The following is a 15,904-nucleotide window of genomic DNA, read 5'->3' as shown; positions in this document are numbered from 1 at the left end:
CAGCTTTAAACCATATTTCCTATATTCAGAGGAGGGGGCTGGCAGCATGCAGATCCTTTTCATTTCTGCTACCCCTGTTTAGTAAAAAGCACTTTTCTTTTGCATTTCTTTACAATACATGGAGGTATGGCCATCAGCTGCACTAATCCCACCTGTGTGGTTGCATTTTGGCTCTCCAAATCTCCCTGGGTAGCACAGTCCTTATTGTGATCAGCATGGCCACAGCACATGTCATTCTTTATATCTCCCTTTCTATATAGCCTGCAAGCAAAGCACCTAATGATGTAAATACTTTGAAATCTCTCCAAGAAGTAACACAGTCTTTGCTGACAAATACTCTCTATCAGAGGTGAAGGTAGTGATGATTTCAGCGTTGACTAGAAGCAGGCTAATGTCCTTGAGCTAACTGATGCAAGTGAGCTGAAACTGGGACTTGGTCTCAAATTGGAAGTTGTAGTCAGCACTTCGTTCTTTCTTCCTCTGTTTTCTCAAGACTCTGTTGATTGCTAATCAGGATTTGAAAAGAGATTAATTTTATTTATTGCATAATTTAAATTCTCTGCTGTGCTGATTTGAAAAGTGTGAAAAACACATTCACTCTCCTGTGAAAATTTAAAAGTTTAATAAAGGACAAGAGGAGATAAGGACCATAGAGCAAAGGTTATTATGGCCTGGTGCATCTTGGCACTCAGCCAAGACCACATTGCTATCTTTGGGGCTACTCCTTAAATATCTTTTCCCTTACATTAGCCTGTTGCATATTCATAGACCCTTATGCATAGTAAACTATTTCCCCAAACTAGTTAATATGTTCCAAGAACTGTTTAGCATGGCTCCTCCTTGGGTCCACCTTTTTAGAGCATGCATATTCCTTGGTTGTGGTTTTAGTCCTTTTTTATCATTACCTTCAGTTTTGAGCCCTGGCCCACACTGTCTTCAGATGGTGAGTGCTGATAGTTGGCATATCTGTAGTAGGTGTCCTCTTCATATGTTCATTGGATGTTATCCCATCCAAGTAGGCATTTTTAACACAAGCATATTTATATCAGCTATTTCACTACTATGTCTAAGCTTAATTAACAACAGAAATAAAAACTGTATCTTTATAGCAAAGTTACTTCAACATCACACATATAGAATCCATTTTAATATTTGAAAAAAGCCAATATTATAATATGTATCTATAACAAAAAGTAAACCTAAACCGGCAGGAGAAATTAACCCCACACAATTACCTTGAGAGAGATTTCCGGTTGGAGTTGCCACTGAAACTGTGGGAAAAACAAAAACCCTCCTACAACATTTTTAGTTCTTAGACAATCAAGGCATTACTTTATTCTAGCCAGGATGTGCAACAGAAATAATTTCATCCACTCATAGACCACGTGTGCAGAAAATATCATTCTATGACACATGAATTTTACTAGATTTTTCAGATACTTATACAGTCAAAACTCATAGAAATTCATTCGTTCAATGTTCATTGGTACCAAGTTATGCAGTTCTCAGTATTTGGTTTCCTATTGGTTACAGATCTCATCGCCTCCAATGCTAACTAGGGGAACAGAGGGCCCCATATGTCGACCAGACCCATCCCACAGGGAGGTCTGCTGCCTCCCTGGGGCCCAGGTACGAAATATCACTGAGAGGCTTCCTAGGTTGATTCAGTCCTCTGATTATTACCCACTGCTGATACTCCAGGCTGGCAGTGATGAGATTAAAAAGAGGAGTGTCAAGGCAATTAAAAGGGAGTTTAAGGCACTGGGTCAAGTGGTTGATAGGACAGGGGCCCAGGTAGTGTTCTGCTCAGTCCCTTTGGTGGCAGAGAAAAATGATGAAAGAAATAGGAGACCTCACATCATTAACAAGTGGTTCAAAGGTTGGTGTCATCAGCAAAATTTCGGATTCTTTGATCATGGGGCAACTTTTACGGCACCTGGGCTACTGGAACCAGATGGGATACATCTCTCTGTTAAGGGCAGAAGGTTTTTAGCTCATGAACTGGCAGACTTTGTTGAGAGGGCTTTAAACTAGGTCTGAAGGGGGAAGGGGATGCATCTGGGCTGTCTGGAAGCAGGCCCAAGGATGGTAAGACTGAGTTAGGAGAGAAATCAGTGGCCCAGTTGAAGTGCATGAACACCAATGCACGTAGCATGGGTAACAAACAGGAAGAGTTGGAAGCCGTGGTACAACAGCAGAACTATGATGTAGTCGCCATCACAGAAACGTGGTGGGATGACTCACATAGTTGGAGCACAGCTCTGGATGGCTACAAGCTCTTCAGAAGAGACCGAAAAGGAAGAAGAGGTGGAGGTTTTGGATGTCATAGGTATTTAAACTAATGAAAATGAATGCCTATGGGTAAGTATTAAGGGGAAGGCCAACAAGGCTGACATCCTACTGGGAGTCTGCTATCGTCCACTCAACCAGGATGAAGAGGTGGACAACTTATTCTATAAGCAACTGAACAATGTTTCAGGATCATCAGCCTTTGTTCTTGTAGGCGACTTCAACCTACCAGACATCTGCTGGGAACTTAATACAGCAGAAAAATGGCAGTCTAGAAAGTTTTTAGAGTGTGTGGAGGATAACTTTTTGTCACAACTGGTGGGCGAGCCCACCAGGGGAGGGACTATGTTAGACCTGTTGTTCACAAATAGAGATGGACTGGTGGGTGATGTGGAGGTTGGAGGCCACTTGGGGCACAGTGATCATGAAATTATAGAATTCTCAATAACTGGTGAAGTAAGGCAGAATATCAATAAGATCTCTACGTTGGACTTCCGGAGGGCAGACTTTGGCCTGTGACAGTGGTCACAAGGGTTCTTGGATGAGGGAAGAGATGAGAATGTTGACTCCATGTTCAGAAGGCTTGATTTATTATTTTATGATATATATATATATATATATTACATTATAACTATACTAAAAAGAAATAGAAGGACAGGTTTCCTCAGAAGCTAGCTAAGCTAAGAATAGAATAAGAAGAATGAAAACAAAAGGCAGGTCTCTCGGACTCTGAGATAGCTCCGTCTTGATTGGCCATTAATTATAAACATTCAAGATGGCCCAATCAAAAATCCACCTGTTGCATTCCATAGCAGCAGATAACCATTGTTTACATTCTTTTTCTGAGGCCTCAGCTCCTCAGAAGGGAAAATCCTAAAGAAAGGATTTTTAGTGAAAAAGATGTCTGCAACATTGGCCTATTTAAGAGACTTATTCAGAGAGTTCCTTGGGAAACAGCCCTTGAAAACAAAGGAGTCCAGGAGAGATGGGTGTGCTTCAAAGCAGAGATCTTGAGGGCACAGGAACAGACTGTCCCTGTGTGCTGAAAAATGAGTCGACGAGGCAAACATCCAGTCTGGATAAGCAACGAGGTTTTGAAGGAACTTAGAAATAAAAAAAAGAGATGTATCATCTTTTGAAGGAGGGTCTGATTACTCAGGAAGTATTTAAGGGAGCTGCTAGGGCATGTAGAAAAAAAAATTAGGGAGGCCGAAGCTCAGTTTGAACTTAACTTGGCAACTTCTGTTAAAAATAATAAAAAAAGTTTTTACAAATATATTAATGGTAAAAGGAAGGGTATAACTGACCTTTGTTCCTTATTGGATGATGCAGGCAACCTAGTAACTAAAGATGAGGAAAAGGCAGAAATGCTTAATGCCTTCTTGGCCTCAGTCTTTAGTGGTAAGACAGCTTGTCCTCAAGACAACTGTTCTCAGAGGTTGGTAGGTGGTGCCAGGGAGCAGAATGGTCCTCTTGTTATCCAAGAAGAGGCAGTCAGAGAACTGCTGAGACACTTGGATATTTATAAATCTATGGGACCAGGTTGGTAGTTGGTGCCAGGGAGCAGAATGGTCCTCTTGTTATCCAAGAAGAGGCAGTCAGAGAACTGCTGAGACACTTGGATATTTATAAATCTATGGGACTAGATTGGATCCATCCCAGGGTGATGAGGGAGCTGGCAGATGAGTTTGCGAAGCTGCTCTCCATCATTTATCAAGAGTCGTGGGTCACTGGTGAAGTTCCAGATGATTGGAAACTGGCCAATGTAACACCCGTTTACAAAAAAGGTAGGAAGGAGGATCCTGTAATTACAGGCCAGTTAGCCTGACCCCAGTACCAGGTAAGATAATGGAACAGTTCATACTGAGTGCTATCACACAGCACTTACAGGATGGCCAGGGTATCAGACCCAGCCAGAATGGGTTTACGAAGGGTAGGTCATGTCTGACCAACCTGGTCTCCTTTTATGACCAGGTGACCCACCTGGTGGATGCAGAAAAGGCTGTGGATGTTGTCTATTTAGACTTCAGCAAGGCCTTTGATACTGTCTCCCACAGCATACTCCTGGAGAAGCTGACAGCCCACGGCTTGGACAGGAGCACTCTTGGCTGGGTTAGGAACTGGCTGGATGGCCGGGCCCAGAGAGTGGTGGTTAACAGTGCTGCATCCAGCTGGCGACCAGTCACCAGTGGTGTCCCTCAGGGGTCTGTACTGGGACCAGTTCTATTTAATATTTTCATAGACGACATGGATGAGAGCACTGAGTCTTTCATTAGTAAATTTGCAGACGACACTAAGCTGGGAGCTTTTGTTGATCTATTGGAAGGAAGGAGGGCTCTTCAGAGAGACAGATCAGTTGGATGGATGGGCAGAGTCCAACAGGATGAAGTTTAATACGTCTAAGTGCCAAGTTCTACATTTTGGCCACAAAAATCCCCTACAATATTACAAGCTGAGGACAGTGTGGCTGGACAGTGTTCAGGTGGAAAGGGACCTGGGGGTGCTGGTTGACAACCAGTTGAATATGAGCCAGCAATGTGCCTTGGTGGCCAAGAAGGCCAACAGCATCCTGGCCTGCATTAGGAATTGTGTGGCCAGCAGGAGCAGGGAGGTAATTCTTCCCCTGTACTCGGCGCTGGTGAGACCGCATCTTGAGTACTGTGTCCAGTTCTGGGCCCCTCAGTTTAGGAAGGATGTTGAGATGCTTGAGCGCGTCCAGAGTAGGGCAACAGGGCTGGTGAGAGGCTTGGAACACAAGCCCTATGAGGAACGTTTGAAGGAACTTGGGTTGTTTAGTCTGGAGAAGAGGAGGCTTAGAGGTGAACCTATTGCTCTCTACAACTTCCTGAAGGGAGGTTGTAGACAGGTGGGGGTCGGTGTCTTCCACCAGGCAGCAACTGACAGAACAAGAGGACACAGTCTCAAGCTACGTCAGGGAAAGTGTAGCAGTCTGAATTGCTGCTAGCATAGTCCAGGGTAAGGAAGCAAAAAGGACCTTTGCATAATATCCACAGATGTTTTATTCAGCTGTGTGGTGAGATGATCAGATCCCAGACACACGCACATGGAGGGTCCGGCTTTTCTCTCTGCCGGGGCCCGGGGGCTGACCCTGGTCTTGGGGCAGCACAAAAATGAGGGCCAATCAGGGAATAGGGAAGGAGTGGCTCAAGGACATAGGAACAGACATAAGAACAGGGGAAGGAGCCAATGGGGTCTAACAGCTTTTTGAGGGAAGCTTCTTGTGTCTCCCTAGACCATGGAATGACCCCCAGGGTCTCCACAATTCCCCATTTTTTGTATTATTAAGAAAGCTGCCCTGAAGGATCAGCTGAATCAACACAAAATGACAAAAACAATCAAAAGCGCTCATAAGACAATTTTCAAAATGCAAACAATTCTGAGTCCCTAATGTGCAAACAGATTTTCTTAGAGCTGGTAGGAGGGATGCGGGGTTTTCTTAGTATGGTTTATCAGGAAACTGAGTTAGGAGAAGGTTCCTTTAGCAGGGACTGGTTCTCTGCCACTTGAGGCAGTGTTGTTGGCTGTAATTGGCTCTGTATGAGGTAGTGTAGGTGGTGGTGTGTCTGTTGGAAACTCTGAATAGAAATTATTAACTTCAAGAAAAAGATGGTTACTTTAGGGAAACTTTCCTTTCTTTCACTTCCAATCACCCTCCCTCTGGTATTATGAAGGAACTTTGAGGGAAGGGATTAGTGGAGGGAGGCTATGGAAAGGGGGAAAAGGTGGGAGGAATTTGTGGGAACATAAAAAAGGGGTAATAAGACAATAGAAAAATAAAAGAGAAAGTAGGAGAGGGGCAAGGAGGCCACAGGAATTGGGGAAGGGTATTAGAAGAAGTGGGACTTATCGGATTGGAAAGTTCTTTCATTATCGATATGGGCTTTTGAATGCAGGACCACTCATTGGTGTTCTGTGCTCTTCTTGCTTTTAGGCTGTTGCTAAGGCTTGATGGTTGTTGGTTTTGGGTTCTATTTCTTTGGTAAGTGCATAAAAGACTTCTATGACATGGGTAATATTTCGTAAGTTTGCAGTTTGGTGCATATTTACTACTGTGCACTGGAACTCTACTAAGTCGTCACATTGGCTGCTTGGGGGCATTTTCTTCTTTGTATTATATTAATTTCCAAATTTCTCCATCTCACAGACTGTAGAGGTATTTCTTAGTGTTATTCTTTTTTATAGTAGTCTGAATTGCTACTAGCATAGTCCAAAGTAAGGAACAAAAAAGGACCTTTGCATAATATCCACAAATGTTTTATTCAGCTGTGCAGTGAAATGATCAAATCCCAAACACAGACACATAAAGAGTCTGACTTTTCTCTCTGCAAAAGCCCGAAGGCTGACCCTAATCTCAAGGCAGTACAAAAATGAAGGCCAATCAAAGAATAAAGAAGGAGTGGCTCAAGGACATAAGAACAGACATAAGAACAAGGAAAAGAGCCAATGGGGTCTAACAGCTTTTTGAGAGAAGCTTCTCATGTCTCTCTAAACCAGAAAATGCCCCCCCAGAGTCTCCACAGGAAGGTATAGGTTGGATATTAGGAAAAAGTTTTTCACCAAAAGAATAATAAAGTACTGGAATGCTCTTCCCAGGGAGGTGGTAGAATCACCATCTCTGGATGTGTTTAAAAAAAGACTGGACATGGCACTTGGTGCTATAGTCTAGTTGAGATGTTAAGGCATAGGTTGGACTCAGTGATCTTAGAGGTCTCTTCCAGCCTCATTATTCTGCGACTCTGTGATTCTGTAAAAGAAAGATTACAATAAATGCAATGATACACAGACAACTGGCTTAAACCCACTATGTCAGAGTACAACCTGGAACCCTGTTGGTCAGGGTGATGGTTACAGTCCTATCAAGTGGTGGTTGCAGTCTAGTTGAAGTGATGGTTGCAGTCAAACGTGGTGGTCCTGTGGAAGTTCTGCTCCTCTGATCTGTCCAGTGGTGGTGGTGTCCTCAGTCCCCAAACCTCGATATTTTATATGCTCAGATTCAGGCAGGAATGCTCACTTCCTCCCCCAGGGAGAGGAGTTTCACAATGGAATGATGCAATCCTTTGAGTCATAGGATATTTTTTTGAGTCCTTGATGGTTGTTGCAGCTGCCTATTCTGCTGGTAACATTCAGTTCACTATGGCCCATTAGCAGACATGACACCCTCAGGATGTGTGGGACTGTGCTGGTGCTTCCCCATTATGCCCTTTTCTCTGGTTCTAAAATTTGGGCTAGACACAGTTAGGGTGATAAAAAGGGATACCTTTATATGAAGATCCTCAAGTGCACAAATCCTTCAGGTGGAAAATGCCAAAGAAGCACCTTGTGAGTGACGTGTGTACAATTCTTATAGATTTTGCAAATTAGCATATCTGACAAGAACCCCCCAATTAGGAACTTGCCTGGTGAAGTAAACCCCCCAGCTCTAGTACCTTCTAGATTCTTCCCCCTTCGGATGAGATCCAGGCCCTGTTTGCAAAAATATGTCTCAAAAAGCTGTTTTCAGACTTGGTTGCTTAGAACCAAGATAGCATAGGGATCCTGGAATTTTTTTTGTCTTTATGCCTAGGAAAGTATTGAAACTGAGATACAATAAGAAGCTACAAAGCTACAAATATATGTGTTGTGAAAAATGCGTATTATATGATTGGCTCTTCGCAAATATTAAAATGAATACTATATGTGTTATGTTAGAAAGTTATGTTGTATTAATCCCTTTAAGTAGTGTGGTAAATATAGTTTTTAGGCTATAGCATAATATTAAAATAGAAACTATGTGATGTAAGATACTTTTCGTAACTAGCTCAAGGAATGGATAAAATAATCAAAAAATTCTTTGCACAGAGATAACAGCAACAAGAAAATAAAATCCCAAAGAGAAAAATTATTGCCTCCTTATCGGGAAGGCCCAGACTCCAGTGGCTCTCAGCAGTGGCCCTCAGCAGTGACAGGAACAGTCAGTCTGCATGATTCCAACCCACTGTGCAAAGGAAGCAAATCAGCCTAGTCTACAACCAAATGGCATTTATGCAGATCAAACTGCCTCAGATGAGGAGGATGTAAGTGGTCAAGTACAGAAGCAGTGAGAGGTGATGGCATCAAACCACTCTCCACCTACCACTGTCCAACCATAGTCAGTCACTTGAAATCTCAATACCTTGTGACAAATGGAAACTGTGGATTTAGGTGGTGGTCTGACCCTCCAAGTAGATCTTCAGCATATAACATGCATGATGTTCACCATTTTCCTGGCTTATGTGCTTTGCCTGAAATCATAAAAGGAGCAGTTCTGTAGGAGATCAAAGCATATGACTACTTTTGACATTTCTGGTTTTGGACAGTGTGTAGGCAAAATCAATGCCACACATAGCAACATGTAACAAATAAGCTGTTCAGAATTTCATTTTTAAAATGAGGAAAATATTATAAAAACTGGCTATGATTTAATTTAAAGACTGAAACTCAAGTGTGTTGGTTTTGCATGGCCTGGTTTTTGGTAGTGGGGGGGCCACAGAAGGGGGCCTCTGTGAGAAGCTGCTAGAAGCTTCTGCCATGTCTGGCAGAGTCAATCCCTGATGGCTCTGAAGATGGACATGCCGCTGGCCAAGTCTGGGCCAAATAGCGATGGTGGTAACACCTCTGTGATAACATATTTAAGAAGAAAATCAAAGCAAAGTGGGGTTACAATATGAATTCCAGCTAGAGAAGAGGAGGAGGGAAAACAACATGGAGACACCAAGGTCAGTGAAGGAGGGGCAGTGTTGTGTTGTGTCTGTATAAGTTGGACTGTTCTGTTCCCCCTATCATGTAATGGTTCTGCCCTGGTTCTCTCTTCCCTCCCTTGTGCTGCCAGTTATCCTAACCCCTCCCCAGTTGCCTTGGAGCCTAATGTATCCTTTCTCAAATCCCTCCCCGGTGCCCTGTCCGTCACTTGGCGCTCCCACCCTTCTCTCTAGAAACTTCCAGCTAGAGTATCGAGTGATTGGTTCAGGGGCCGGGGCCCCACCCTCAGGTTATCCCCATTGGTGTTCTCCCTAAGTCAATCTTTTGTATCCCACTCCCCTCTAAAACTCTATCTGCCAGAGGACCAACTCTTCCCGTCTCCGTCCCTCCTTATAAGCTGTTGCAACCTCCCACTTTTTCTCTTCATCTGTCGGTTCCCCTGGGACCCAATAAACCTGGATTCACCACAGCTGGAGAGAGCTCTCTTTTTCTGCTGACTGTAGCCATAAGCCAAGCCACGTCCTACCACAAGGTAGCGCTGCTGTCATAGCACAGGGTGTTTGCCTTAGGTGCTGTCCCAAACCATGGAGATCGGGATAGTGCCTCCCTACTGCTAGCGGTGCTGGATAGCCAGCCGGGACGTCCGAGAAGGACAATCCTTCCCCAGCTTGATCGCTTGAGGGCAGGAGGTGCTCCAGGTGCCAGAGCTGAGATTCCTTTGCAGGCTGTGGTGGTGACCATGGTGAATCAGTCTGTCCCCCTGCAGCCCATGGGGATCTACAGGGGATGCAGGGATCCACCGGTAGCCCATGGGGGAGATGCTCACGCTGGAGCGGGTGGATTCCTGGAGAAGGCTGTGATCCAGTGCGAGACCCAGTGGAGAGAGAGGGCCCCTGCTTCCAGACTGAAGCAGCCTGTCCTTGGAGAACTGCACCCCATGGAAGAGTGAGCCACGCCACAGGAGTTTTGGGAGGACTGTCTGCCTGTGGGAGGGACTCACATTACAGCGGTTTTGGGAAGACTGCTGCTTGTGAGATTTGGAACCATGTTGGAGAAGTTCGCAGAGAACTGTCTCCAGTGGGAGGGACCCCAGAGCGTAGCAGGGGAAGGACTCCTCTCCCTGAGCAGCCAAAGAAAACCTTGAGTGATGAACTGACCAAAACCCCCATCCCCCTATCTCTCTGCACCGTTGGTGGGAAGAAGGAAGGGGCTGATGGAAGACAAGGTGTTTTTAAGGGATTTTTTTACTTCTCATTATCCTCCTCTGATTTTGTTAGTAATAAATTCGCTTTTCAACTTTAAGTTGAGCCTGTTTTGCCCTTGGAGTGTTGTCTCCCAGTCCTTATCTCAACTCCATGAAGCCTTCATTAAATTTCTCTTTCCTCTGCCCAGCTGTGGCAGGGGAGGGTGAGTGAGTGACTTTAGTGAGTGCCTGGGGTTTGGCCAGTGTCAAACCATGACACCAGGGAATAATTTTTTGGATATATTTAAATCTGATTTTAAACATAGACAACATTCACATTAAGTCCATTCTGCTTCCCATTCTCCATTACTATCTTGGCTCATTATAAAGCAGCTAGACACATCCAGCAAGTTAAACAATTAACCATTTTAAATTGCACTGAGTAGTACAGTATTTATTGAAATAATTCATTAGGTTTGTAGCTGTTCCTGGTAGGAAGGGGGGAATTCAGCTCCTCTTGACTTACATGCAATTTTCTCTGAGGTTCCCCATGGGAGTGTGTTCTCTATTACTTGCCCATCTTCTGACATCCTGAATCAGGCAGGTGAAAGCACACCAGGGCAGGAATGATTTGCTGAGTGCTCAGCATGCTGGGGCACCATCTTGTTGAGGACCTTTGTGTGCAGCTATATCATGAGACCATTGCCAGACAGGATCCGATTATGGTCCTGATCGTGTCTGCAGCATGTATTTGCTCCTATATACTTCAGTGTTATTTCTGTCTTATTGGAAGCTCTGTGGGCTTCCTTGGCTGTTGTCTTGTCACCAGTAGCACTCACCTTGAAGCAGCACTTGGAGCAGATGCTAAATGGCCCAGATGGGGCCAGCAGGCAGAACAGGCTAGTGTGAAGCTAGCAGCTAGCTTGTTAAATGGATTTATCTTCTTTCTTTAAATTATTTTAATGTCATAAGGGGATAAAGTGCCTTAAAGATGAAGTGTCAAGATAGATAAGAAAGGAGGGGTGAGATGTGATCTGTTGGTTTGCACGTCCAGACAAAGACATGTCCCTCATGCTGTACAGAGTAGTATAGTGGTATCGAAAGGATCCTGGACCCCTTCCCCACATACACACACAGATGAACACACACATGCCACTCCACATATTCCTCTTCTGATACAATGTCCAGGATTTTCTAAAATGACACTGGTCAGCCAAATTCCCCATTGCATCAGGCTGGCAGCACAGCTGTCTGTTCTCTGAGCTCTCCACTGAAACCAAAGCTAATCTTGCTTGGCTCCACTCAAGCATGGAGAGCCAGGTAGATTACCCAACACAGCAACGCTGCTAATGACCAGACAAGATCTTCAGACTCTAAATTAGGGATACTTCTTCATGTCTGTCCTAGGGTGACGTTATGATGCTTGTATCCCCAGTCGTTGTTTTGTTTATGCTGGATATTATGTTCTGTACCTTCAAGACTGGCTCTGAAGAGCGAAACTTTGTTTTGTTTTGTTATCAGTCTGCTCAGTCCCCCAACAGTTGGTGGGATACAGAGACGGGAGCAGTACACAGGGCAGCTTTTGCTTTTTGCGTTTGCTTTTGCTTTGCTCTCGCTCCTGCTTTGCTCTTGCTTTTGCTTCTGCTTGTTAGTTAGTTTAGCTAGGCAGTCCGAATTTTCCCTGGACTGTTTTTCTTTCCCTTTCTTGGAACCACTCGAGACTTCTCTAGACTGGGACCTGGGAAACACCAAGAGTTTGCAATTTGTGTCCTGCAGCAGCTATTCCCAGCACCAGAGGGACCGATAACAGAGCAACCACTCCCAGGAGAGACTTTCTGAATTTGTCATCTTTTTCAGAGCAGTGAAAGAGTATTGTCATCCGGTATTGTTCATTTTGTGTGCTGGGGGAGTGCTTTGCCTGTTAAATAAACAGGTTCCACTTCTCTCTGAGGAATCCTTCCTGAACTGGTTGAGGGGAGGGGCTGTGTGGGTTTGCTTCCTGGAGGGGCCCCCTTTTGGAGGTTTTCTCCCAAATTTGCCCTAAAGCAGGACAATGTCATAGGCACATGCAGGCTACTTCATGCCCTCTCAGCCTCCTCTGCTCTATCTTGTTTCTTCAAAGAAATGTCTGGTGAGAAAATTCATGAAAAGCCAGCAGGAAGCTGTCTCTCCCCAAACTGTACCAGCCCTGCTGCCATTGCTAATGATTGCCTGTTGGCTCTGCAAACCATCACACCTGTACTCAGTGTGCTCAGTCACCCATAGCCACTTCATGGGAAGGAAGACAACAAACCACATGGGTGTATTTTGCTAGGTACAATGATAAAATGTAGAACAGCCAAGTGAAATGGAAACTAAAAAACTTATTTCAAATACTTGCAAATACCATGTAAATAGCATAATTTGAGCACTGATATTTGTTATTTCTTCATTTGTTCTTGTATGTTCCTTTCCCCCCGTATTTTGCTGGGAGTGACTGTTACCAACCCTTCCTCATTCTTCTGGTGCCCAAGAGTTGCCCTGAGTTAACTATTTTAATAGGGTCAACACAGACTTTTCCATCAAGCTGTGTAGCCTTCCTGGAAGTTCATTGCACATACTGAATGCTGCAGGCAGCACAGGCAGTTCTGAACCTGGAGAGTCTTTTCATAGCCAGAGGCAGAAACTGCCAAGGGCTGAGAGCAAACTGCCTATCCTCTCTGATGGGGCCATGCCCCCAATAAACAGTGGCCTCAAGGCTGGGGAAGACATGTAGGAATGCAGTCCAGTGATGAATACTTGATTACCATACTGGAGTGTCTGGAATTACTGAGAAGGAAAGAGCATCTTAGCTTTTCATGCCCTAAGAATTCCCCAGGTGCATAGTTTCCAGGTTTCACACAAAGGTTAGCACAGTTGGGTCAATGGAGAATTGTGATCGTGGGATTCATGCTCATTTGGGTGTATCATCAGCCAATATGGGGCAAACTTCAAAGAAAAATGCCATTTACTTATCAATGCTAGGTTTTAGTTCCTTCTTTCATCTATTTACTGTGTTGGTTTATGTGTTTGATTGCAGCTTATATGAGAACTGTTTGAATTTGTGAAATCACAGATTTTTGTTAAAATCTCAGACCCCAAAAGTCACATCTTCAGAAGTCCCTAAATCAGTCACATTTCTAGAAGGAACTTAGGTACTTAGAGTTTGGGGCCCTGGCCTTCAAAGAAACATCTGGGGGCTAAAACCAAGAGCTGGAAGCTTGGGAACGACCTCACTACCTAGAAATGGAGTTCACAAACCCCACCTGCTATGCCAGGAGGAAGCACTGAGCACAAAATGGGCACTAAAAATTTCATTCCCCCATTCTGATGGACCTGATGGTTGGTGTGATGGAATTATAGCCCAGAATTACTTCAGGACATTGTCTTCCAAACAGCTTCTTTGAGTGATGGTGGAAGTAGTAGTGGTTCATAATATTTGTAAGGCTCAGAAAGATGGTTTCCTTGCTTCAAAGCCTGAAATTAATCATGTGCATCTCTACCACCTTCTAGGAGCTTGTCCCAACATCCCAGGGCTGTGGTGGGGTTGACCCTGGCTAGATGCCAGGTGCCCACTAAGGTTGCTCTATCATTCCCCTCCTCAAGTGGACAGGAGAGTAAATAAAGCAAAAGGCTCATAAGTTGAGATAAAGACAGGGAGGGATTAGACATGAGGGAAGCTTCTGGCAGCTTCTCAGAGGAGCCACCCTTCTAGCCCCCGTTACCAAAACTTGGCCCGCAAATCCAATACAGAGAGACTTCCATTCCTCCTGGTAGCCCTCACATTTTGGCCACCAGTGACTCAGGATTCATAGCATCCAAGGGGAAGATGAACTGTTGATTCATGCTTAAGATATTTAGCTGGGGACACTGGCATGGATGCTCCTACCACACTTACATTGCTTTAGGAATGTTCACTCCAAGCCTACAAGTGGAAGAAGGGGTTTAATAAGAAATTTCATATTGTTCAGATCCATACATTGCAATAGCCTTCAGTAAGAGCATAGAAATAATCATGGGGAGATCTGTTGGAGGAAAAAGACAATTAACAAAAGTCCAGATTCATTGACCGAATGAGAAATCTGAGTTAAAGGGCATTAGTGCTTGTACTGAGCATTCAACAGAAAGCAAAGTGTGATGGTCCATTTAAAAGGCTTCATCAGGCCTTAAATGTCTTGGCAGAAAATGAAACCTGTAACCTTTTTTCTGAGTCAAGTGCCTTTTGTGAATTATACAGCCTCCTGAAGCATTGGCAGCTTGTCTCAGTGCTGTGTATTTGTGGTCAGTGTGAAAAAATTAGTCTGAATTTGTATCTCATGCCAGCGAGTTATTAGTCTGATCCTTTTCCTGCCAAGTTCAATGAGCATTTGTTCAACGCAGCTATTGGCAGCAGGAAAGCTGGGCAAGATTTGTAGGAGTATGTAGTCTTCTTTTCAGGTTCCTCAGTCATGCTCATCACCACAATCTCTAGGCATCTCTGATGTTTATTTGAGCCTCAAAAAGGTGGCCTTGGACATGTGTCCCCCTGCTTATACCTATGTGGAAAGGAATGAGTTGGCACATCTTGCACTTATACATCCTGGTAGGCATGCCACTTTCCCAAGACAAGTGAGAAAAGGTGCTTTTCTCTCCAGAGGAAATAAAATCCACAAGAAAAAAAAAAAAAAAAAACTATATCAGCACATTTCACACACTACAGGGAAGCAGAAGCAAAACAAATTAACTATACCAGTTCCCCAGTGTCTCAGTTTCAAGACAAATTTCAGGAGAAAACGCACTGGAATGAGTGTTTCCTCTAAGGAGAAAGGGCTTCAATAACTCCATTTTCTTTTGCTAATCAGAGAGATGGATACCAGGGGGTGAAAGAGGAAAAAAACCCCTGTTTATTAACCAAAAATAGGGTGCTCACAAGGCACAGAAAAAGAAATTTAAAAAATTGAATAAATGTTAGATATTGAAATTGTGGAATCTTACTCTCCCCTCCCCCAGAAACCCCATAACAGCCTTCTCTTGGTTGCAAGCACTTTCCCCTTTGGTGTAGTTATGATTGCAGATGGCAGGGGCACTGGTGGCTCCCGGCCAGGCAGAGCAGGTTTGATGATTCTCTTGCAGCTGCAGGGGGCCCTGTGGCAGGAGTTTCAGCCGTCTCCCTCCCACGTGGACAATGGTGGATGCAGTCAGCAGGACGGGAGGGAGAAGGGGCTTCTTTTACCAACCCCTAGGGGCAGCCGATCACAGTGCCCCCTCTGGATAGCAAAAGGAGCTGTAGCAGGAACCTCAGGAGAAGCAAGCTGGAATGGCAGGACCTCCTGGAAGGCACAGGGTGAAAAGTTGCAGTGTAGCACAAACCCAGAGCAGTGGCAGAGGTATGGCAGGGGTTGGGCATTTACAGTCTGGCTCCCAAACACAGTAGGTAAAAGGGTCTTTGCGATTTGTCACTGGCACTAGTTGGTCCCTAGGTCCGGGCTGTGTGGAGGGTAGGGGGGCAGGCCCCTGGTGGGAAAACAAGGGTGTTCCCAAGTCTTGGTGGGGCATGCACTGGCTCTGGGCTTCCCAACAGCAGAGCAGCAAAAGAAGCCAAGCCAGCAAGCTCAGTCACAGGGCTGAAGCAAAAAAATCAAAAAGAAGCAGGCAAAACTCACAGAAACAGCAGGATCCCTGGTCAGAGATACCAGC

General features: G+C 44.6%; 1 protein-coding gene across 6 annotated transcripts in view; it reads left to right on the top strand.

The window, feature by feature from the left end:
• Positions 1 to 15,904, top strand: part of LOC136568552 (protein FAM219A-like) — a 279,252-nt gene that overhangs the window by 217,842 nt on the left and 45,506 nt on the right. The window lies entirely within an intron of this gene.

Source organism: Molothrus aeneus, chromosome W (assembly GCF_037042795.1).
Source record: "Molothrus aeneus isolate 106 chromosome W, BPBGC_Maene_1.0, whole genome shotgun sequence".
NCBI classification, from domain to species: Eukaryota; Metazoa; Chordata; class Aves; order Passeriformes; family Icteridae; genus Molothrus; species Molothrus aeneus.
The sequence above is the reverse complement of the archived record's forward strand: the minus strand, read 5'-3'. Positions and strand labels throughout refer to the sequence as shown.